The sequence below is a fragment of the Larimichthys crocea genome, chromosome XX, assembly GCF_000972845.2.
Source record: "Larimichthys crocea isolate SSNF chromosome XX, L_crocea_2.0, whole genome shotgun sequence".
NCBI classification, from domain to species: Eukaryota; Metazoa; Chordata; class Actinopteri; family Sciaenidae; genus Larimichthys; species Larimichthys crocea.
Window position 1 is genome coordinate 14,558,252 of NC_040030.1, and position 26,198 is coordinate 14,584,449.

General features: G+C 40.5%; 1 protein-coding gene across 1 annotated transcript in view; it reads right to left on the minus strand.

Annotated features, from left to right (window-relative positions):
- Nucleotides 1-26,198, minus strand: part of sox5 (SRY-box transcription factor 5) — a 213,744-nt gene that overhangs the window by 169,260 nt on the left and 18,286 nt on the right. The window contains exon 3 of the mRNA XM_027291908.1: nt 5,870-5,934. The gene's annotated coding sequence lies outside the window, so the exon portion shown is untranslated. The remainder of the gene's footprint in view (nt 1-5,869; nt 5,935-26,198) is intronic.

A 26,198-nucleotide genomic window follows, 5' to 3' on the forward strand; every position in this document is an offset into this window, starting at 1 on the left:
AACAATCCCGTCACGTATCATAATGTTTAAGTATTTTTACATTGTGCAAGATTAGCAAGTACGCAAACACTGCTGCTTTCATCATAGCTGCTTGTGTACACTGCAAGTAAGTAAATCGTAAATTTTAAGATTACAGAGAGTCCCATGTTTACCTAGCCCAATTTGATTTGAAGTCAGAATAGTGGACATGCTGAAAAACTTGTGGTCAAACATAATACATACAGTTACATACAGTACAGTAACACAAACAATCATTTCACTGGCACACTTACTGTATGCTTGCCAGTAGCTAGTTACACAGTGTTATTGATTTATCAATCCATTGACGATATGAAGAGCATGACGGGAAGGAAGGAACAACTCTCTGTACATCTCAACCTGGAGCTGGTGGAGGTGCTGACACTTTCACACTACATCAGGTTTAATAATGATTTAATTTTAACAATATAATCATGCAACAAAAAAGTGATGCTGAACACAGATTTTGCATGCATGCAATGCATAAGAAATCAGATGGTTTATTTTCTTGCACAAAAGAGGAAGCTGTATTTTTTTTTTTGTTTATTCCAGTTCCTCTGTTCAGACTGGAACATATACAGGAAGTTTCTTGTGTATTAATTAAGTCTATTAAGGCCCCTATCCTTGTTCCTTGCTCTAGTTTTTTTCCCCAATACAACTGAACATGGTGATGCCAGGAAGGGGAGATTTGTGGGAAATGTGGTTTTCATTTTTGGAAACCTTGAAATGCTACACACAGCACCTTTAAAAGCAAACCAGAGACTCAAAAGTCCTTTGGAAATACTATCCCCACCACCACCACTGTACTCTCATTGACTATCTCTCAGCTGTGCATGGCTGCAATGACCACAGGCCAGTCTTCTTAGCATTACTCACCATTGTATTTACAGTAAGACCCAGGGATAAACTCACCCTTTGTTACCAAGCACTTAAGACCTGACGTGTGGTGTATACACACTGCAGAGTGGGGGCGGTGTGTGTATGTGTGCATTCATGCTTGTGTGTGTACTCAGGACAGCCGTTTGTCTCTTAAACTCAAACAAAAGAGTGTACATCCTCCATCACAGCTTTATCTGTTTATGCCATCAGCTCCTCAGCACCAACATGCCTGTAAACACACCAACCCACCCACTCTGTGTCACACAAACACACGTATATTAGAAAAACCCAGGTGGGGGCCATTGCCCCACGAACGAATAAGTCCTGGTGGACGTGAAGAGTTTACGTATGTATCATGTCTAATATTATGGAAAATATTGTAAATGATCCAATTCTCCAAAGATAAATAACATAATAATCATACACACACATATACAATACATATACCTAAAGGTATATACCACCACCTTTTTATTTGAATATGTTGCATGTCGCAGTCTTACTGCTGGGAGCATCCAGCGTGAAATACTGCCACACCGCCGACATGATATGCTAGTACAATTTTAGATTAGATTAGATTTTAAACTTCTGTTGTTTGTTTTTAACACCATTAATGGCTTGGCCCCCTCTTACCTGTCAGAGATTTTAACTTTTCGCAATTGTGGCAGAGCCCTGCGCTCTTCAGGTCAGCTTCTGTTAGAGGTCCCTAGGTCGAGATTTAAACAGTGGGTTGATCGTTCTTTTGCCGTCGCTGCTTCCAGACTGTGGAACAAACTTCCCCCTGACATTCGCACCACTACTGATCTCAGCCTTTTTAAATCGAAGCTTGAGACCCACTTCTTTAGATTGGCATTTCAATCCTGACCAGGGCAGTACTGTTTCCTTAGGTGTACTCATTCTGTCTGCTCCTTTCTATGTATTTCTGGAAGGCTTTAAATACTCTGCAGCACTGCAGCACTACAGCACTTTTAATTGTGTTTGTCATGTATCCGGTATGTATTGTTTTATGGCTTTGTTGTAAAGCACTTTGGGTACCGTTCGGCTATTGTAAAGAGCTATACAAATAAACTTGATTTGATTTTGATTAGTGTTAGTTAGCTGCTAGTTAGCTTAGCTCCAAGCCTCACGTCAACTCGTCCCTCTAAAACAGCAGGCTGCAGGTTGCAGCACAGCGCCACTGTTTAAGAGTGGTGAAGAAGAACTGTGCCAGAGTAACCAGTCAATAGATTACCAGCATTTTCGGCAGAATCTGAGCAATTTCCGATACTGGTATTGGAATCGGAACAGCTCTAACGTATAGCTAAGTTTTATAACAGAACTTTTATGGTAAAGGTAATTTATTTTTCTTTGCATGTATGTATTGTCTCTATTGCTATTAGAACAGTCTATACTGTGCATGTACATCCAGAAATAGTCTGAATCTTCTGAACTGACGGCAAAAGTCAGACGGATCATCAGCACAGTGTATCCAGCCTACAGGGCAACTTTTTCGATACACCAGTAAAATGTGTACAGACAGGAAAGTAGGCATCAACTTCAAACCACAGACATTAAGCTAGAATCTAGAAAAGCACTGGAAGATGAACACTGACGGACTTGAGTAACAAGAATTTCTCTTTAGTCTCAGACACAACCACATAGCTATACAGACAGGGAGGAGACCGTCTCAGATTGGTCGTGGTCGGCCCTGCTACCAAGTAGGACCGCAAAAGCTATCCCCTGCTGTGTGGCTGAAGTGGAAACGCATGTCATCACCGCTTGGTTTGGCACAACTAAAGCAGGCAGACCCGAGCCCATGGAAAAACCCGTTATGAGGTTATGAAAAGACGTGTCAGAGGACATATCCACCACATCTCGTTCTCATTCAGAGAATGCACCATGTTGCTTCCACCCTGCTGACCATGTTTCCTTAATCCAACCAGCCACCTTATTATTAGTATACTGCACACAAAGAAGCTTCAGTCAGCAGAGTTATGTCTGCTTAAAAGTACATACGTGTTTGAGATCCTGGACGTTGGATTTTCCTTGAACCACCAAAGATGAGTTTTCAGAGCTTGTTTCTGTATTGTTATGCGACAATAATGCAGCTTCGACAGATAAATAACGGTAATAAAAGATAGAACAGTGGAGAGAACAATCTATCTCAGTTGTAAGTCTCTGTAGATTCATAAATGGAAACCAACAAAGAGTCTGTTTAGGGCCAACAGCATGTAGGTGAGCTATTCACAGAAAGTGTGTCTGTCACATTGACTCATTGTACAGTAACAACCTGCTCTCCCAGAAGTTGACCCAGAAGTTGGACAGGAAACCAACACACAACACAGTGACCCAGCGCTGAGGCCAGTGACACCGTTAGCAGAGCCCCATCAGTACCCCAGTTTCACTGTTGACATTAAAGACAACTGGACGTGATGGAAACTGCATCAAACCCAAGGGCTCCATTCTGAGGCTGCCCGCTTGGCCTTGTTTCCTGGACAGAGCAGAGGAGCAAAACCCATATGTCAGACAAAATAATGCCCTGTGAAGCATACCACCCCAGTGGTATCTGACAGAAAGGAAGAAGAAGAGCACACATACAGGGACACACACTCTGATTTGAGGACAGGGCTTTCTGGATGGCCGCTCTGGCAGATGAAGAGACAGCAGTGACATCAAGTCTGTTTGTGTGTATGTGTGTGTTCTCATGTGAATGTGTTTAAATGCATTTGTTTGCATCTGAAAGTTTGTGTACCTATTAGACTTTGCATATGCGCTCTTTTTTGTATATGGGCATGTCCACTATGTTTGTGTTTGTGTATCTCATTGTTACTGGACTGTAATCTACACACACAAACACTCACACACACTACTCATGCTGTCTCCTACTCTTTGTCCCTTGTGCAGATGGCACATGGGTCTTTCCTCTTCTATTTTGTCCTCATGGTCTCTCAGTAGAGTCACTGGGCTGGTGGGAGCCATATGTCCCAACGAAACTGACCCAACTCACTCCTCACTTTCTGTCTGTCAACTTACCAACTAACTTTGTATCAGTTACCTTTATATCAAATTTCTTTTTGTGATTTTTCTCATTTGTACTAAAAAAGTCAAAGAGGATAAATTTGCCCTCAGAGGCATTTCAGTCCCAGCTGTCCTTTGCTGTCTCACGGATTTCATCTCGCAAACAAACAATCTCACTGTCCCTACCCTCCATATGCTGTTCTCTGACCATTTACCTTTTTGGCCCTCTCATCCATCGTGCTCCCAGTTCATACACTAGTTTGACCCCCAGTGCTGGAAAACAGGGAATACAGCAAAATACACTGAACATCTGAGCAACATAGCAGCAAGCGGATACGTGATAATGGTCAGACTTTGCGTGGTGTCACACTTGAGCATAAATGAATTACACACAATGTAACGGATATAGAGAAGTAAACAAAGTATTACATACCAGGGCCTGACATCAACATTTGTCCCTCATTAAAAAATTTACCTTTCACTTGTTCAGGCAGAAAAGTCAATTGTGTGGTAAAAGTGACAAATTTGGCAACTATTTTGATCATCTTCACTCTTAGTTTCGCTTCACAAATGTGATGATTTGCTGCTTTACTTTTTCATTATTTTAATATTTTTCATTTTTAATAATTTTGAGGTTTGGACTGTTGGTTGAGCAAGACGAGCATTAAAAAGGAGTCTTTGGGCTCTGGGTTATTGTGTCAGCGTTTCGTACTCCTTTAGAATCTTTGTAAACCAAACAATCAAATGATTAACAAAGAAAATAATCAGCAGATGAAATCTGTAATGAAAATGAAAATGCATAACTTGTAAACATTACTATACTACAGGTAGCAATACTCTCTTGGTTATGCAGAGCAGAATGGAGAAAGTGGAGGGTGGAAAGGTGTTAAGCTTCACAGGCGTTAAGCTGGTGAAGAAGAAAACAACGATCATGTTGCTCTCTCTCGCCCCCAGAAAGAGGTTCACCTCAGAGACACTGTCCAATGACAGGATTTTGTTCTTTTATTATATACTTCTGTATCTGGGTTGTTACCCTCAGTTCCCATGGAGTTTCCTATATTGTTGACCCACTGTGAGTCCCATTTCTCTAGAGGATGAGAATTTCCTGACATGTTTGCAGTGTGTCCTACTATATTTTGTATAGTATTCATTGGGGGCAGAATGTCAGTGTGTGTGTGTGTGTGTGTGCGCGCGTATGTGTGTGTGCGCGTACATGTGTGTGTGTGTGTGTGTGTCACAAAACATTGGACTGAATTTTAAAATGTTTTTTAGGATCAGTATAGAACAAAATATACAGGTTTAATGTGTACACCTGTGAGATGTTGCTGAAACAGCATGGTTTTGTCACGGATACACACCTACTGTGTGAGTGTCCATTTGTTTGTACACAGCCTACATCAGATCATATTGCATCTGAAAATATTGCATATTATCACTTTAAATACTTTGGTTTTCAATGCTGATATGCAATTTTAATGTTTTCAGCACGCCTCACAAGATACATTAGAGGACCCTGCACTAATCCCCCTCCTTCACACACACACACACACGCATGCACACAATCAGAAACACACAAAGAGCCTCCCCTCACTATACCCTCCATGTCAGATGTACAGATATCATGCTTACTGGCTGCCCACTGGCCTCCTAGAGGCCAGCTGAGAATGCCGATTGGCTGGATGCTGACTGTGTAGTCATGGAAACTGACTTGAGCCCTGTGTGTGACCTCATGAAGGCCACATAAAAGCTGGGTTACAGATAGAGGGGGAGAGAGAGGGACAGTGTCCATGTATGTTTTGGAGAAAGCGAGCAAGAGAGAGAGAGAAGGAACATGACACTGTTACTCAACCCAGTTCAATGTGTGTGTTTGCCTTAGTTTAAAATTAGCGTCCCTTGAGAACTTACATACTTAAATACACTATGTCTGTCTATGTACATATGTATATATGTGTGTGGTATGAAAATAGTAGCTGACCTACAAGCGTCCCTGAAGAGGCGGCTCTGCTGCAGAGTGAATACCCATCAGAGAGACAACCAACCCTGGTAAAGAGAAACAGAGAGAGATTTAGCTGGATTTCACACTCAGAGAAACCAGCCTGGCCGACAATAACATTGAGGCACACACACGTACAGACAAAACACCACTACACAGATATTAGAGGAGGGGAATTTAGAAGAAAACACTAGTGTGGCACCAACGAGACCCTCAGAAAAACTGAAGGACAGCGTAGAGCAAAGTAGAGATGAACCAACAAGAGAAAAATCAATAACGAAAAGAAGACACAAAGATGAAAAAATAGAGGCATGAACTAAAGATGAGAACATTAATGAGGAATAAAAAGAAAAAGAACTGAGCAGTGAGGAAGGTAGAACTACAACAGGAGAGGCAGCACACTGACAAATGGATGATCAACCTTCAGAACCATTTTAGATTAATACAGTATGCACCGGTCAGAAAATGTACATAATTGCGCACATAACACCAAAATACCCCTAACCCTACTGTGTTTGCTAGTAACTAAATGTCTATGTCCGAGTTCAGTAATGTAGTGCATTATGCATCCAAAATCTCTTGAGTGGTGATCAGAATTTATCACCTCTTGAAAAGCATCACTAAACTTAAGGGAGATACCCCTAGCTAATTCAGAAATGCCCCATTTTGCTTTTGACATGAATAACTGCATTCATTAAAACAATCAATTATGTTATGTTGTGCACGCGGGGAAACAGGGAACACAAGACGATGAGGCCCACATGCACAGGCCCAAGTGCAGGTCAGTGATTCAAGAACAAGGCTTAAAAGGATTGTGAGACAGCAAGGGGTCAAGCAAGTACAAGGCAGAATCCAAGATCCAAAAACATGGTACAATGATGAACACACAGACTAAATACACAAGGGAGTTGCAGTCTAAAGGACAGGGCAAAATTACAAAATAACATGGTAAACACTGAACAAGAAACCCAAAGCCATGACACATTTATCCTTCATTCCTTTATCAAGGATCAGTATGGTTCTACTAGTTCGTAAGCCTCTTAATCGTCAAAAAGGGGAGTGGAGTAACTTGAAAACGTCTCTTATTGTAGAGTGTTAGCAGGTGTGGTTCACCTGCAGAGGGAATCAGGTGCACAAAACCCCTTTATTCCTACATGCACTTCTGTACATTTGTCGATGGAAAAAAAAAAAAAGATGCTTACTGATCCACTTTTATGCAAAATTCACCCTCATACACTCAGAGGCACATCTAGTACAGACACAGTGAACATTGACACAGCTAATGAAGCTGAGGACAAAGACAGAACATTGCCTGTGTGAAATACAAACTGTGGGTAAACATCCAGATCAGTGGATCTCCTCTTGGCAGGCCTCAGCTGCCTTTCTGCCACGTCCAGCCGCAAAACCGCCACCCTCCTCCCCTTGTTCCAACCCAACACCTCCCTCTTAAACATCAGCCACTAGATAAACACACACATACGCACATATGCACGTACACACACACACACAGTTCCATTTATTACTCTTTAAAAAGGTCACCGTTTTCTCTGGCTAAGCGCCCTGCGCTATTGATAATTTTATGCATAAACAAATGGCAAATTTGTGCCACATAAATATGTATTAGCAATTAATAATGGTGGTGTGTGTGAGGGGACGCCAGGTGCATGCCGAGTGGGGCTGGCTGGCTGCTGGTGCAGCCTGTGAGCTGGACTGGTGGCTTTATACTGTTAGCTGGTCTCCCTTTCCCTACACTGTGTCTGCACAATGGCCACTTAGGCACACACCAGCAAAAAAAATAAAAAATAAGAATAAAACACACACAAATGCATGCAGTACATCCAAATACTCTATACACACAGTTCATAAGACACACACAGGCACTGGCCCACAGAGTATATGAAGTTAAATATTAACTTCAACACATTTGCATGTAAATACACGTGTACACATATGGACAGACTAAGACAGGGCAGCATTTGTGCACAGACGCAGGCCTGAGGGAGTGAAGGCAAAGTAGGCTTAATGTCCCCTCTCTCCCACCTGGAGAACAATGCATCCATTACATTTCACGCACCACTGAGGGCCAAACACATGCCTCAGTCGTCTAGGCGATGTGGTAATGTAAAGATTTCTGGTCAGTTTCATGAAGGAAAACATTAGCAGAAATTAGCTGTGGGTCAGACACAGTGTGTCCTATGTGTTTATATTCGGCGGTTTACTTCATGCAAATGAAATCGCTGAAATGAAATGGATACTTGTTTCGTTACACCATCACCCATTGAACCATTTTTAAGAAGAAAAAAAAGCAAAGACAATGAGGCCTCATGTTTCCACCACACTAGTCAGCTTCTTGGCAAGGTGACTGAATGTCGAATGTGTTTGAACCCAAAGGAAGAGGGTCTGAGTAAAGAGCGCAACAGAAGGAGACTGTTGTGTCACAGTTTTCATTGTTATAACACCGAATTCATGATGCTTCCCTAACCTCTTTCTATGGGAACCATCCAGGACTTCAGAATTCAGAATGAAAAAGTTACATTTAAATACATTTAATTACTAAATTACTCACTTCCCTCAAATGTATATGTGTATGATATGTAATACTACAAAGGTTTTTAAATGATGGTTTATTGTGTTCTAATTCTAATATGAAATGTACTAAATACATGGTTGCCAATTTTTTTCAAATCAAGACACTTTATCATCTATTAATTTGAGATATTAATTCATCCAGCCAGCCACATTTTGACGGTTGGCATGGTAGTTTGCTTCCAAAATATGTTTGTAGAAACTGTTTTGATGTGACGATGGCATGAAGAGTTTCTGAGCTCTAATGAGGTTCACCATTGATCCAGATCATTTGCTGATGATTAATAAAGGATTTGGTTCCAGATTAGAGTGAATGGCTGGAAAATCTTGTAAAAGAAAATGCCAGAACATTAGGATGAGAATTTTTTAACACACATTATAACAGGAGAAATTTGTTCATGGATTGGTTCATACATTATGAAACTACAAGACTGGAATTGTGGACTGTTGGTGTGTGCTAATGCTGGGAAATAGGACAGACAGACTGCATTAAGATGCAGCGATGTGGGGGTAAAGTTTTACTTACTTACACTTTAGAGATTTACCTGATGATTTACTCAGTGCAATTTACAGGTTAGGGTGTTGCTTTCTTTGACAAATTATAGCATGGTCACTTTTTAAAGGTTCCCTTTGGAGTAGACTTAAGATGTAGTAGCTCGATGGGGATGCTTCGGGGTCCTCTTTTTTCTGTCTCCCCCATATGTACAAGGACGCATGTGTGATTGCTGCCAATGATTTCATGCTATTCCACTGATCAACAGACGGCAGTAACACTCCAAGATATACAGCATTACACCAACAAAGGCAGGGAAGAAGAAGACTGCAAGCTAGTAAGCAGAACTGTATATTATGAAGGAGTTGTTTGTTTACAACAACTTAAGTGACAGAGCAATCATTTCATTAGCATTCATTAAATATAGGAACCATAAACACACAACAATAATCAGATCAAAGAACTAAACTTTTGAAGCAACCAGCTATTTGCATGTTACAAGTAGCTACTGTAGAGGAGAAGCAAATTACTAAAATACTGATAAGAGTCAATCCGTTAAAAACATTCGACCTCAGTCGCTTTTAGGACAGAAAGACATATTTAAAAAATATTGTGCAGGAGTTGCAGAGGCTGTGTGTGTGTGTGTGTGTGTGTGTGTGTGTGTGTGTGTGTGTGTGTGTGTGTGTGTGTGTGTGTGTGTGTGTGTGTGTGTTACGTTGTCCTTCTGGCGTGATGAGAGCAGGCTGGCTCCCCTGTAGAGTACTATCACTCTGCTTGGCTAAACACAATCACACAACCTCAACCCAACTCAAAACGGCCCACTGAGAGACGGAGAAAGAAAGAGAGGGAGGGAGGGATGGAGAGCAGGGAGCCTACGTGGACATACAGTATATACGTGTGTGTGTGTGTGTGTGTGTCCTATGTGCACTTGCGGGACAAAAGGCAGCCCCATCTGTTCCATTGTCACAGGGTCTTTAATGCAGATCAGATAAACATGACATTTGGGATGAGTGGCCAAGCTCAAGTTATAAACCCTGCTAGCATGTGCATGTGTGTGTGTGTCTGTGTGTGTGTGTGTGTGTGTTTAGGCGCATACATGTGTGTCCTCCAGTTACTATCAACCTGAAAAAGAAGTGTACATTTAACTGTATGTATTCAGTGTATGCAATGTTTTAATGTTACCACTATTTCAATGATCTTCCTGATTGGCACTATTTTGTGTGTATCTGTGTGTCTACATTTGCATGAGTGTGTGTGTTAGTTGTATAACCTGCTCCCATTCTCAGAGGTGCAGGGCAGGGCTGACACACTGGATCTGTAGCGGCTGTGGGAGGATTAGCGGCCCATTGGCCTAATCAGTGGAGGTAATCAGAGTATTCTCTATCATGACAACAATCAGCCGAAAGAGACACACATCTGCCTATTGAGCTCAGCTCTAATTCCATAATAGTGATGAAACATCTGGTCATTTGGGACTCAATGCAATCAAGAAGAGGGATTGGGACAGTTGCAGATGGCAAACCTATAGTAATTATCTGTTTTAAGGCAAAAGAGATGCAGACGCTGGGATTCACACAACACTCAGGTTCACAGGCTGCCCTGTTTCAGTGACAATGAGCTCACACTGTGTCAGAGGAAGTGTTTGATTTTCATAATTCAATTTACCTTTAACTTAACCCAATTCAAAAGCTAAAGGCACAAATGGACACACACAACAGTGTGTGGGATGAAATGTTCTGACCATATACCAACAGTTTATGCATTTTTTGGAAGACAGTCATGCTTAAAACGGTTGTAAGGCGATGGCACAAATGTAAAATAAAAGTATATATAGCTTATATGAATAAATTCCACTGGGCCTACATTACAGTTAAAAACATAAAGTTAATTGTTATAGTGCTACCATCTGTCCCAAATGCAACAGATTTTACCATGGGTTCTCAGCAATACACTCACCAAGTGTGAAGTCAATGAAATGAACAGTTCTCAAGATATTTGAAGGACAGACACATACACGTGCATAAATAGACAGATGTAATTAATGTAATCATGGTCATTTTTCATTATTTTCTGACATATAGACAAAAAGTGTACTTAATTAATAGAAAAATGAACAGACTGATATTTAAATTAATTCTACGTCAAAGCGCTACAAGTCAGTATTTTCTTTGTAAGTTGCTTTTCAGACTGGCACTAAATCCAATAGCAGCCTGAAAAGTAGGAAATCAATCTAAAAGCAGTCAGCTGTTACTGAAAATTAACAGTATTGTTTTTAATGCAATGATTTTTTAATGATTTGTTCATTCAAAATGGCCCTATTCATAAAAAAGATTAAACTAGACCTCACTGGATGTTTCCTCTCTCCTCGTGTCAAAAACAGCATTAATTTTCATCTGTTTTGTTTCATAACTAAAAAAAAAAACTCTTCACCCTTGAGACTGTGTCAGAGTTTCACAAAACATCTTCTCTCTATCCATGGAGCAGCAGAGAGTTTAATTCATCACACACGAGACTCTCGGCTGGAGTTTTTGTTCAAGCACATAATGGAGAACAAACGCCATCATCATTGTCTTTACAGGTGGATTTCAGGTGATGATCCGCAGGCACAAATTACATCTAGCAGTGTTTGGCCCTATATGGTTTTCTTCTTCAGAGCTCGCTGTTTTATACACTTTAATACTTTCCCATTTTCCCATCTGCTGGAAGAAATGTTGCCAACGCTGGCGTTACCCTGAGAATATTTCATGGCAGCCAAGAGTAGACATAATTTGAGTTTTGAGACCCCAGTTGTCTTATGTTATTAACTTCTCATACCAAATCCAGTACCTGCTACATCTCTGTTGCTTTTTTTGTCATTTTATGTGTGAGTGATTAGCTGAGCTTGAAGGACCCGTTATATCTTAGCTTGGAGTGGAAAAAAGTGATTATTTGTCATTGCCGGCAGCTTTTTCCTGGTATGGATTTTTTAAAGATAACATAACTTAACGTGAACCAGGTCATTTTTATATGGAGTTAAATTATGCTATCCTGGTTTTGTTTCCTTTACCCTGCCCCCTCAAACCTGAAGTGGAACCAACTACCACTACCACATTCCTCCATGTCTGAAGCAAATTACCTGACTAACTACATAGACAGAAAAACACACACACGTCTAGTCGAAGCGAAAACTGACCCCGCTGGATACCCCCGAAGCGCTACCGAATTAATGCACACACTTTTGTCTGTCTGTAGCCTCTGTGTGTGTGTGTGTGGTTGTGTGTGTGTGTGTGTGTGTGTGTGTGTGTGTGTGTGTGTGTGTGTGTGTGTGTGTGTGTGGATATGTGCGTTTCCTGTCTGGCTCAGTGTGTTTGTGTGTGGCTGCTCTGAGACCAGTCCAGTCAAACGCTCCACTGGAATAAAAGAGCCATTGTTCACCAAGGTGGTCCCTGTAGGACAACCCCCCCCCCCACACACACACACACACACACACACACACACGCACACAGAAATATACACACACACACAGAAATATACATGCATATACAGTACACTTACATATTCAAACATACACAGAGTTAGTAGGCCGCCAGACAAACAGACATCTACACTCACCTCTGACTAATCATAGCTTTGTGTTAGAGGGTGGCAGTTGCACAGAGGTAAATATTTGGGTGTGGGATGTAAACGCTGGTCTGTGTAAATCAGATGCACACACACACACACACAGTCATGGTAGTCTGTGTAATTCAGACATAGCTACTTCCTTCCTGCGGGGTGATGATGTTTAGTCTCTCCACACCGCAATCTGATTGGTGCGTTTGATCTCATCCACTTCCTGTTTAGGAGCACTCCGACCCCTCCTGGCTCAGATCTGGGATCAGCCTTCATTGGAGAGATTCATGTGTGCCACATGTAGGAGGGTTGATAACTAGTCTGAGATCAGATCTGTCTGCTGAAAGGCTGATTCATCCCAACTGCCTGCGTCATCTGGCTAATGGGAGCACACTGGATGAATGAACTGCTGCATCATTTCAAGGCTTTTTGTTTTGGCTGTTGGGGTCATGTGTAGAAGGAAATGCTCCTCACTCGTTTGTGGGTTTTTATTTTAGCTTTGTGGTACTTGCTGAGACATAGTCCAATCTCATTTTTACGACTGTAAAATGACAGTGTGAACAAACCCTTACTGAAAGCGTACACACCCGACAAATTTTTCTTAGTTTGTGTGTGTGTGTGTGTGTGTGTGTGTGTGTGTGTGTGTGGTGTGAACGGTGTCAGAAGCTGCTGGGCATAAAGGGGAACCTGACATTACCCTCAAAACATCTTTATATGCGGCATACATTGTTTGACTGCAAGGTCCTTTTGCTTTTAGTGCACTTATACATTACATTTATACAATGATATACAATATTAGTTATTTCACAGCTAAAGAAAGTAAATAGGATATTCACATATTCGGTGGCATTCTGTGATATTCCACTGTATGGTCAAGTCAAGCTATGTCTGTCATGTATGTCTGTAGAACATACCACAGTATGTTGGTTTTACTAAATAGCCACAAAGCCATTCACCATTATAACAGCACTATAATCGTCAATAATTGTCCATCCTATTATAAACACTTTTCACAAAGTCTATTGAGAAGGTCAATCCAAATAATAGTCGAAATTGCGTGCTGATGTAAATCTTCAAATGTAATGTGAAGTTGACAATTCCAGCCCAGTATGTGTCTATGAATTATGTCCATATTGGACGATTCTGTTCCTTGTGAGATACAAAGGTGGGTATTAAAAAAATTGGCATTGAATGTAGTTCATTGTCTTGCAGTATCATCCAGTTGTGATGGTTTGACCGTGATTGGTTTGAACAATTGTTAGGTGACTTTATACCATGCAGGTAAAAATTTGCAGAAAGGTAGCGAAGCATCAAAATAATTAAAATTCTTATTTCGTGGCATAAAAGTTCCACATTGTTACTTTAAATTAATAAATACATGGAAGGATAATACAAAAGACCTTTTTAAAGATAGTTCTGCTTTCCGTATAGACAGTGGGTCGGGTCTGAACCTGTGGGTCGCAAATGCCCACCTGCATAATCTGGGGGAGTCGTGACTCTGAAGGGCTGTAAACCACTGCTCATTGTCTGATGTGACTCAGCCAATCAACTGTGGACTGGCACCATCTTTTCATAATACAAGAGTGCTACCACCAACCAGCACATGCATGGTGCATTCTTTTTAACCGTCTGTCTGTATCTGATGAAACCCTCCTGTAAACCTCTTGATGTCCAGACCAAACAAAAGCCTTTGTGCAGACAAAAGCTTGCAACCACTTCAATATAACTGCACACTGGACAGCTTATTCATCTAATTGAGGCCCTGGCCCCAGGAGAGGAAACAAAGCAGATCACATGGTTATAACAGTTACTCGTTAGATGCTGAATGTACCTTTATCTGAGTTGTGAGGGGTAGAAAATCTCTAGATTACACAGAAGATTTTTTCTTTAGTCAGGAATGCACTGAAGCCATTGTACAAAAAAAGCTCCTGTGTAAATGTCACATATTTATCATTTGATAAAATGAGGGGATACATGGGTGAATTACTGGATATACAGGATGATTTATTAAAGGAAACCCAAGCACCATGTGACATAAGTGTTGGAATCTTTTCACCTGAAGATCGTCAGTATACTACATTCATATTTCATTTTTAGTGTTGCTAAATAAAGAAGAATATAGAATCAATACTAGACATCCAAAACAGTGACAAAAAGTTCTCAAAGCCCCAAAATGTAGCTGTGTACATTTGTTGTGTAGTACATGTTACTGAGGGGATTTAATGGTTTGGCTCATTGGTAAAAAGCAGCCATTTATGAGAACAATGTAAAAGCAGTAGTTAAAAATACCATAAAAATAACACCAACCACCCCCTATCAGCGCTCCCCTGTCCTAAAATAAAAGATGTTGAGAGTGACAAACCTCTTTCAGCAGAAAAGGGAAGCAAAAAGCGACATGCCACAAAGAAAAGCCTGTCAAAGAAGAGGAAGGAATTGAAGACAAGACATGGAAATGTGATTTTGCTAATGTTATGCTTCTGAGAAATGACACATATAACGTCACAAAAACAAAGACAAAGTCACACTCACACCAATGGTTTCGTGATTCTCTCTTACACACACACACCCCAAAGCATGACACAACTGCAAAAATAAAATCTTTAACGTCTCTTCTTTTGACACAGTGAAGTTCACTACTATTCATTACTCTAACACACAGACCGCATGTAAGCTTTAACGTTACCTTTTTACGTACATGTCCTTCGAAGAGAAGAGGTTTCGACAGGATTTGATGCGCTAGTTGATGTCTCAGAACAAGTCCAAAATAACGTTGTGTGTTGTTGTGCTTACACTGTGTGAGTAAAAATCGTTAGTCATCAATACGCTACATTGCTATTAATGATCTTGTGAAAAGTGGCGCTGCACCGCTGCTGAATGAATATAGGGGAAACACTGAAGAGTGTGTATTATCTTTGATAAAACTTGACACTGTTGCTGTTTGTATTTTGTTTTTTGACAGCTGTTTCACACACACACGCACACACACTCACACACTAACACGCACACAATTCAGTGAGACCTCTCTGGACTACAGAACATGAACTATGGATTTGCGGAGACTGGGCTGCACTCTAGATTTGCTCTTTTGACCCAGTCACTGAGAGTTATATATTATTCTGTACAACCACTTCTACAATTCCTACAAGGAGGGGAGAACATAAGAGGAGAGGTCCAGAGTCAGTTCTTTACTGACTGAGTAAACATTTGGTGTTGCAGACATATGATATAGATGCAAAGTCAAAGCTAACAGACTATACTGAATCACCATTGTCCCAGAGTGAGTGAGAGCACTCATGTCAGTTTAGCTGTGAGCAGTCCTTGTCACTGCAGCCCTTTACTGCATGTCATTCCCCAAATTATTATATATGTGTTAATCCATCAGTAATCTAATAATCAGATCTATCATATAACTTTGAAAGACTATTTACTTAACCAAAATACTTTTGTATTTCGACTTAAGTTCAATTTCAAATAGAGGAGTGTAGTAGTATGTGTGTGTAACAGTGGTACAGTTAAAACTGCTTTAAACTTCTACTTTTACTAAATTAAAATATAAGCAGTGAGGCAATACCTTAGGTTAGCAACAAGTGAAAAATCTACCGTATGTAGACAGTCACTATAATCACTTTTTCTCTCTCTTCTCTTTATAGAAATAGCCAACACGATCCGGTGGTTTTTGCTTTAATTATGCTTTAAGCCAGTGGCTGTTAGTCTGTGTTGCTTGTTTTTTGTCTGGTGAGATGAGGGTAAGAAACATCGAGACAAAAAGAAGGCAGGGAGGTAGCAATGTGCTATATATATATATATATATATCTCTCATTATCATATATCTATCTCTCTCTCTCTCTCTTATTCTCTCTCTCTCTTCATCTCCATCTATCTACTCTCTCTCTCTCTATCATTACCACCAACATTCCCCAGGGTAAGAATATGTCATCCCACGATAAAAACAATAAATTCCCATTGATGACGTATGTATGTGCACGACACACTCGCAGCCCAACACGCATATTGACAAACATGGCAGAAGGCAGAGCAGATACGCCGGGCAGCGAGGAGCTCTTTCCTCACGCTCCATCAGAAACTCAGATCAATCAAACTTCCACAGCCTGAAAATGTCCGTGAAGCAGAGACTATCCAGGTGGATTCACGGACTAAACTCTACCTGCAATCTACCTGCGTGTGTTCTCACTTTGTTTATTTCATGTAGCAGCTTCTAAATCTGAGTCTGACTCGCAAAATAATGACACGAAGAAGTCTAATTTGATTTGTGCCCAATGATAAGAGAGTGAGCGAGCGAGAGAGAGGGAGAGGGAGAGAGAGCTTTGGTAGAGAGACATAGAGTAACAATAGCAGAGAGTGAGCTCCCTTAGCCTTTATTATCTTTCTTGTGATAGATTTCTAGTCAAAAAGATTAGGCTGAATTGGTGTTTATTCATCGTCATTTTTATTGTTACCGTGATAAATACCAGAAATTATTGGGATAACTTTTTTAGTCCATATCGCCCATCCCTACAAGGAGGTACTATGTTGTGCACACTGCCCCTACCACCTACCTGTTACACATTTCCCCTTTGGCAGACATGAGACACACATGGACACAGACACTTCACCCCACAGAGCTGTGACAGGGAGCAGAAAGGAGGAGGAAGGTTGATAAAAACACTTAGGGCTGTCTTGGATTTGACAGGGTGAGTAAAACACACCGAGCACAGATCCTTCCTCACGTCCACACAAACACGCACACTCACTGATGTCTCTATTCATTTAGATTGTCACACTCACACACCCCCAAGAGATCTCACTTCCTCTGTCAGCCAGCTAAATTACAGCTCTCCTTCTTCCTGTCTCTCTCTTTTTTCCTTTCTTTCTGTCTCTCTCACCTCTGTCTGAGAGACAGACAGCGACACACACGTTTGTCATGTTGTCTCTTGCTATTTCCCCGGCTCTTAACCAGCTTCTGAGGAAGTCTGAGAGGACCTACGTACCAGATGCTTAATGTTTTAATATGATTAAATGTTCCAAGTAAAACAACGACATTAGGGAGAGAAATATCATTTGTGTGGGGTTTTGTGGGTCAGTGTCCTGGCCTGCCCTGTGAAGACAGACAAGGACCGTCTTATGGTTCTGTTGGCACACATTAAGACAACTCAGCTGGTTCAACTGCTGAACACATCATTGTGGACAGTCAGACCAAAACCCACCTGACTGTCAGCCAAACAAATTAGTCAAAACAGCAACAACAACTAGCTTTGTATGCCAAATATAATGAAGGCATTTAATTGTGTCGTTAGGGAGGGAACATATTGGAAGCTAACAAAGTGAAATTGTTAGTGCATGCTTGTGGTACCAGATGATAAGGTGTAAGCAAGATGTTTATGTCTTTGTCAACCATCATGTCAATGATGAGTTACAATTAAACATGACTAACATCTGAAATACATGCAGAGCATTACATAGGCAGGGCAGGCTGCATTTTTTAAACATTCTATACAGACTGCATCTTGGTAACATGCATGCCAGCTTCACTGTGTGAGTTTTCCCAAGTGATACGGTAATATAGTTGGTTATGCAGAGAAGACTATATTAACTGGTACTGAATTAAGTGGATCAATAACTACAGGCTTATGGATATACAATGATTAATTTTAATGTGAAATGTAAAAACACCAACTGGGCTGCTCTGCTGCATCACATTGCCCCTGGTACAATAAAGTATTTATTTTACACAGTTCCATGTGGTTGTTACCTGTTGGACAGACGCATAGCTGTACGTAAAGCAAAAATATATATACCAGCCAAATAAAAATATAGACGAGCCCTTCAGTGCCTGTAAGGGAGTGCATGGATTCCATGGTCTATGTAGCAGCTTTAGTTGATTATAATGGATGTGCTCTGCTGCGGGCCGCTTCTTACAATTCATTCTGAAGTGGACATGAATATCTGTACCAAATTTCATGGCAGTCCAATCCAATAGCTGTTGCAATATTTCAGCCCGGCCCAAAGAGGTGGACCAGCTGGCCAACAGACAAACTAACACTGTCATCCATGTAGCCAGTTTACCTAGATTAATCTATGGAGTAACAGGAGCTGTTTAATTCAAATTTCTTCATTTAAATAATGAGAACATGAGGGAGAATGTCTTACACCCCATCTACATCTGCTATATTCAATTTGCCACATGTCTGACCATACATATAAGCTTTAATTCTAATCAATACTGCTACTGCTGATACAACGAGTCCTTTTCAAGTTCATTTTTTCTTCATTTACACACATAAGTACTAGGGGTGCCACAATACACAAAATTTACATTTCGGTTTGATACTTTAGTGTCACGGTTCGATATTTTTTCAATATAAAAAAAGAGACATTTCCATGCCTTTTTTAACTTGTAGTTTATTGACCAACATTTGTTTCAACTCAAAAGTACAGTTTTTAAATTAAATTAAATGTATCTGGTGCAGCTCGACCTGCCCCATTTTCTGCTGTGCATACTTAGAAGTTAGAACCATTTAAAACAAAAACAGCACCTTGTAAAAAAAAAAAAAAAATGTTGCAACGAGCTAGCTTCGCATGTAGCTTCTGTCTCACGCGTTTAGCGGGCAGAAGCCAGGCGCAGAAAAAGCAAAGAGAATCTGGTGGATTTTCACAATCAAATACCCCATGCAAACTGCCGGTCGAAACTAATTAACTACGTAGCATATTTATACATGTAGAAGCATATTTAGAAGCACATAAACCAGGAAAATGACCAAATCTGAGCAAGTAAACAAAGTCTGGAGGGATAAATGCTTCTTAAACGCTCCCAGTGGGTTTGAAGTCACATGCAGGACGGACCAAAACCGTGGCACATACTCGACGTGCCAGAGACATGTGCAGTGGCGGAGTAGTCAGATCTACTGAGCTTTCAGCATCGTCAGAAGTTAAATAAAAAATAAATATAAAATTGCGTATTGTTCGATTCATAGCGCATACTGAACCGGGACCACTGTATCAAACGGTTCAGTACAGATACATGTATTGTTGCACCCCTAATAAATACATAATCCAAAATGCACAGCAGAACTGTGTCTCAGCAGAGCTAGTGGCTGCAGTGCTGTGGTGAATTCACTATGTCTTTTATGCAGATAGTATTGAAATGGTGCTCCTTTATGCAATAATTTAAAATAGCTCACTATAGCTATGGTCTCTATGTACAGACAAAACTAGGCCACTTATATTTTATGCACAATTAAGTGGAAAAATGGTTTAAAAGAAATTCAAGACTGAGCCTGAGCTAACAGGTCCTTGTGGACTCAAAGCTGAGAATCAAAGCTTGGTGATGAATTCAAATAGACTGACAGATCAACCAAGATATAATGGCATGCATGCAATGTTGGTTTAAAACACTTGCGGAGGGGGTGTGGTGCATCAGCTGCAGAGGAGAGCTGTGGGAAGGGGAGAGCAGCGCCAGGTGAGTGTGACTGGCACACCTGGATAGAGTTAGGTAATCACTCTCCCTCTTAAACAGAGTAGTGTGCTGGACCAGGAGGGAGGCGGGAGCAACGACACGCAGATCGCAGCCACCACAGAGCCAGGCAGCAGAACGTGGTGTGGCCTGTGAACGGCTAAATAGTGTGTTGCATGTACAGAATAAATAAAGTTCTGAAACGGTTCCTGGTCTGGTGTGTTTCCAGTGCTGAAGTGGCAGAAGACTTGCCACAACACTTAATAGGCTAATTTCTCCCCAAGTAAATGTAATGGGTTTTTAAAAAGTAGAAATACTTCGTCTCCAACTATACACACAAATAGAGTTTGAATCCACATGTGTATCACACAAGAGCTTTAATTCTATCTCAGCATAGTAACAAACGCTATTCACAAGAGATTAATTTCACAGGAGGATTATTCTCCACATTAGAGATAATAGGAAGTAGGCTGGGGGGATGGTGGACAACATTTGATTTCAAACATCTAGCTATTCCCAGGTGTAACATGTTGGTGTTCAAAAGACAACCATATGCATGCATGCATGCTTCACCTATGAGTTTATGCCTTTGTGTGTGTGTGTGTGTGTGTGTGTGTGTGTGTGTGTGTTTTTTTTCCTATCTGCTCTAGTTTAAGTGTGTGTGTGTGGTGATGCTGATACAGTCCCATAGGCCAAAACAGCAGCAGTGTCCTCTGGCCTTTTCTTTACAGTGAACACATTGATGTGACTTTTGCTACCATTTATCTTTGACTGACTTTATTTTTACATGTGCAGTGTCAGGCAGGAAAGCCCTCTGTTGCGCAGGATGTGATGTGATTTACATTTCTGGTAAAAGGCCCAGTGATTAGTTTCAAGTTAAAGAAGTGCTACAGAAATGTAATCAGAAAATCCCAGCAATAGGACACAGCAGTCCCACCCTTTTTGACAAAAGTTTGACAAGTAATGACTGGGAAGCACAGCACAGACACGGCACAATAACTCTAAAATAGGATCTAATAGGATCTTGCATTATTTTCGTGACTGATAAAAAGACCATCTTCACACATCATGCCATATATTTATTTTGAGGGTTATTCAATTATTTGTCTTGAAATGTCTTTTTTCAGTTTTAGGCTTCAAATCAACTGGCAGACACAGAGCTCTAAAGAAAGCTCACAGTTGGCAAAATGTCAACTTATGGAGTAAAATCAACACTGTACACTCCTCACAATCATACTGCAGGACCACTCCATTTACAGTTACTGTATTATACTTGTTATCTATCTTAAGTTTCGCACTTTTGAGGGTTTGAATTACAAGATAGACACTGTCTAAACATTTTTCAGTGTCTCCATTTCTTTTAAACTGTGACATGTTAGACTAGCTTGTACTGACTCCAAGGGACAACAAATCCACACAAGACAAAATATTACAGAATATATTTGATAAAATAGATTTGTAACCAGAAATGTATTCATTCATTAATTAATTGTTTGGTCTTTAGAACATCAGAAATAATGAAAACTGCTTGTCACATTTTCCTAGTCAAAAAGTGACATCTTCAAGTAGCTGTCTAAAACACAAAGATATTCAATTTACTATAAGAAAACCAGTAGCAAAGGAGAAGCTGTATTAACAGATTGATTATGTGATTGTCAAAATAGTTGCAGATGAAATTCCCAGCTATCAACTAATTAATAATTGACTAATTAAGTTTAATCTCTAAATGCAACCTTTGTTAATGTCGTAAGGGGACGATTAAAAATACTAATCTGTTAAAGTTAAAATACCAAAGATGAAATGTATCTAAGTGCATGAAGACAGGTTTAACAAATAAATCATCAAGTACATTAAGCATGTGACTCAGACAGACCGAAGCTTCTGCTCAACTGGAGACACCAACAATAGCTGCAGACGAAAACATCAGATCTGTGGGACGACAAGCATTCTTCCAATTAATAAATTAAGCCAATTAAAAATTTTCCTTCACATTTTCCACATGGTTTTCATTTGTTTGAGGTCTGACTGGCGCTCTTTAATTCCATCATCATAGTTGTGCCCTCTACTCTTGTCTCCCAAATATTCACATGACAGTAGTGGATGGAAACAAGCATTTATATCTTTTTCTAATAATTTGATTAAAACTAAAATTTGATTAAAATCTGCACTCATTTTGGATGGAAACTTGACTACAGACAGCCACACTAGCAGGTTGTGTGTATGTGTGCATGTCTGAAGTTAAACCTATAGCTCAATCTGTCCACATGCAGGACAGGTGTGCTGGACCAAAACCACATGGCCATTCAGGCTTCAAGGTACAGACGCACACAAACACATGCTGACTCATGTTATGTGTGTATCTTCACAAATGTGCAATATTCTCACTCTCTCTGTCACTCACACACATACATATACACACACACACAAATTCTCTGGAGCCCACTTAACATCAATGGCCTCTGTCTGAGACTAAAACACACAAGCATGCACACACACACAAAGAGAAACAAATAAGACTTCTCATCACTTGAACTGCATTGTCTGTCTAGGCAGAAGTAATCAAATCAAGGATCTCTCTGTCTCTTTTTCACTCTGGCTCTCTCTGTGTCTCTACCCCTAATGAGAAGCTGGCTGCCACTCTGTGTAGTTGTTTGGTGCTCATTTCAAATGCTTCCACACTCTAATGAGGGTATGACAGCTTGGGTTCCTCTAGGTGAATACTGTCCATGTAAACTCCAGCAACAAAACTTTCATGATACGATATGCAACATTTTTAAGTCCTGATAAATCTTTACAGTTCAAATGTTTCTCACAGTTACAAGATCTGTGCCCCCTGCATAGATGATGATGCTGCTCATCTGCCCTCACACCATCTTTGTTGTTTGCTTTGGCTGTAATGATGAGAAACGCCTTCAACCTTTTCTTACTAGACTGTAAAAAAAAAAAAAAAAAAAACTTCCATCAAAGTTGAAAAATATCGAGCTTGCAATACAAGCCTCCGCAAAGGCCATCTTGCAGGTCATGTTCCACCATCACATCAACTGACTGAGAAGTCTAATGTCACACAAACAAAACTTTTTAGTTTTAGGCTAAACTTAAAATCCATTGGCACATTTTCCTTTCTCTGTATGCCAAAAAACATTCTCCATTTTCATTTGCATTATCGCTGTTATCATTACTACATGTTTGTTAATTTAGCAATGTTTGGAAAAAAAAACATAATTAACATTTTCTCATTTACTTGAACACATTGGACCATTCATAAATTACAAAATAGTTCACACACAGCTTTAAACTGAAAGTTGCCAAAATGACATTAAGTGCTATATACCTGTGCCATTTGTTGATAATTCAGTTATAGTAAATACCGTACTACAGAACAAAAGCCTGCCACACTCTGCACTTCCACAAGAAGAGACATTTTCTAAAAAAGTCCATCATTCATTTTTTTATGTACAGGTCTTCCCATGGCCATGAACTGTAGTTGATATATGACCTGCAGTAATCACCAAGACAGCTTATGTACAGCTTTATTTCTTCACAAAATAACCAATGAAGGACTTCATCCAGATATCCTTCTACCATACAGTCCATACATTACAGTATTTCCACCTCAGAAATGCTTGTTTTTTGTACTGTATTGGCCTCTTTGACACATGCTTGCAAATAGCAACACATAGCATCTTTTATAGGCGGAGCAGGACAGATTGATTTGTGCAAAGCAGTTTTACATAGGTGTATTTGAGACTCATCAGCTGTTATAGATGTTTTCCTTTTGTTTAACGCAGATAATCCAACAGTGTTCAGTCTTTCTACAAGCTCCGTGTAAACTGTTTTGAAACTGGGGTGAAAATGTGTGAAATCAGCGTAATTGTGTTAACACATTCGCAAGAGAAGACTTTAGCCGTGCTATGAAGGTGATGAAGATTAAGTACATTCCAGTTTCATTTAGCGTCTCATCAATCAAAAACAAACTGTACTGTCGTTCAAGTGTCAGCATGTGTCTGAGCGATGTTTTTCTTTGGTTGTTTGTTTTCTACAGTAACAAGAAAACGTATCTAGTAGTTTTAAGCCATGAGTAAAGCAGGAACAGAACACTTTACCCTAAAAAGCACCAAGATAACAATTTCTGCACATCCAGTGTTTCAAAAGGTGTCAAAAGCGACATTTTACAAACAGACAAGGAGAAAAGGCACATGAGCGAAGTCTGCACTGTAATGTAAAAATAATTTTACAAAATGACATACGAACACCGCTCTGAAAAAAAACACATCTTCACGTAAACACGAGGTGGCGAGATGTTGGCTGCGCACTCCTCCCCGCGCCTGCACAGAATTTGCAGCGCTGCCTAATCATCGTCATTACAGCTGTTTGAAAACCTGTTTCCAAACAGGCAATCAAAGCCTGTCTCGATAATTAGTGGAGGGGAAGACGTCTTTGTGAGAGAACGGCTCCTCTCCCTCCTCCCATTGCCAACAATCTGAAAACACAAAATCAGATCTGTCTCCTATGAGGACACAAAAAAAACCTGCACATGTGTTTTTGCATGTGTCTGACTGTTAGTACGTGTGCGTGTGTGTGTGTGTGTGTGTGTGTGTGTGTGTGTGTGTGTGCGTGCACCGGTTGCACTTATTGTGCTGCCGAGACAGCTTGACTGAAAACAAACTGACAAAAAACATTTGAAGCAGAAAAAACGGAAGAAGAAAAAAAAAAAGCACACACACAACAACCTGTCAAGAGCGAAATGCCTCTAATTTTTTTGTCATCTGCCAGCCGTTTAACAAGACGAGAGCGCTCTGCCCCCACACTCCTTCTTCAAGCCACGAGAGACAGAGATGGAAGGAGGGAAAGAAGGGGAGACAGACAGGAAAGATACAAGGGGGTGCGGGGGGGGGCACACAGAGCATCAGATATGTCTTTTTCCTATCTCAAATCATTCAACTCACTTAACCTTTCCTTTCTCTCCAGGTTGTGATCTTTCTCTGTTTCTCTTAATCGCGCTGTCTTCCCTACCTCAGACAGTGGAAGAACAAAGTGTATATTTGTAAGTATCAGGGGAGGCAGCGTAATAAGCACTTAGCCATTGGCCCTGTCTCTCTCAGGCCAAAGCTCCAGCTCTCTAAGGGGGAATGGTGTTTATAGTAAAGGTCCTGTTCACTTTAATATGGCACATTATGCTGATGCTGCTGTCAGCTCACATGAGGGCACAGGCGGGGTGTGTGTGTGCGTGTCTCAGCATGTCTATTTTTGTGTATGCTGGCTTGTACATTCATTGATGTGCATGCATGTGTACATATACAGCAAATGCGTGTGTGTGTGTGTGTGTGTGTGTGTGTGTGTGTGTGTGTGTGTGTGTGTGTGCTGTCAGCTTGCCTCCTCTTGCTCCTCCAGCGGAGCTGAGGATCGGTGGAGACAGGCAGATAGATGAAATATTTAACTGTCGTGCGTTTAAAAGAACAACAGATGCTTTGTTCTGCTAATTAGCACTTAGCATAGAGAGCAGCTACAGTACAGTTGTGTGTCTGCTTGTGTGTGTGTGTGTGTGCATGGGATTGTTATCCAAACTCAGCTGGGGCTTTAAGCAGCCCCACTTGACTTGCCAAGTCCAATCCTGTTCACTTTCCTCCAAATCTGGTGTTACAAGCAGGTATCCAGCGGTACAAAAGGTGGTAGAGAAAGACCTGCAGGCAAAGATCAGCATGACACAAACAAACACACAACAACTGCAAATAGAAACCAGTGTAACAATAACCAATGTTGGATGTCAATAAAAGCACACGTCTCTAAAGGTGATCAGTCATTCATATAGTCTGTCAGTCAAAGCAAAATGTCTTGATCATTTCTGGCAAGACTGACATTAAATTCTAACATGGATACTTTTCTTTTTTCAAAGTGAAAGGCAGTCTTCCCCTGGGGGGCTCAAAACTCTAAACTAGGCAGGCTTAATGAATGGAAGTGAAAAAACTGAAGTGACAATTTATGGCAGATACAGTTAAAGTCTCCGCTCTTTAAGGGAGATCTCATAAAATCCAAGCAGCAACCACAATTCTGCTAGAAGAACTATCAACAACTACCAACAACTACCAACTACCAACAATGTATACATGACTGTATCAGCAGGGTACATCCAAGTCAGCTGGTAACCAAACAAGTTGGTGAATGAGCAAGCAATACTAAAGCATGAGCAAAGC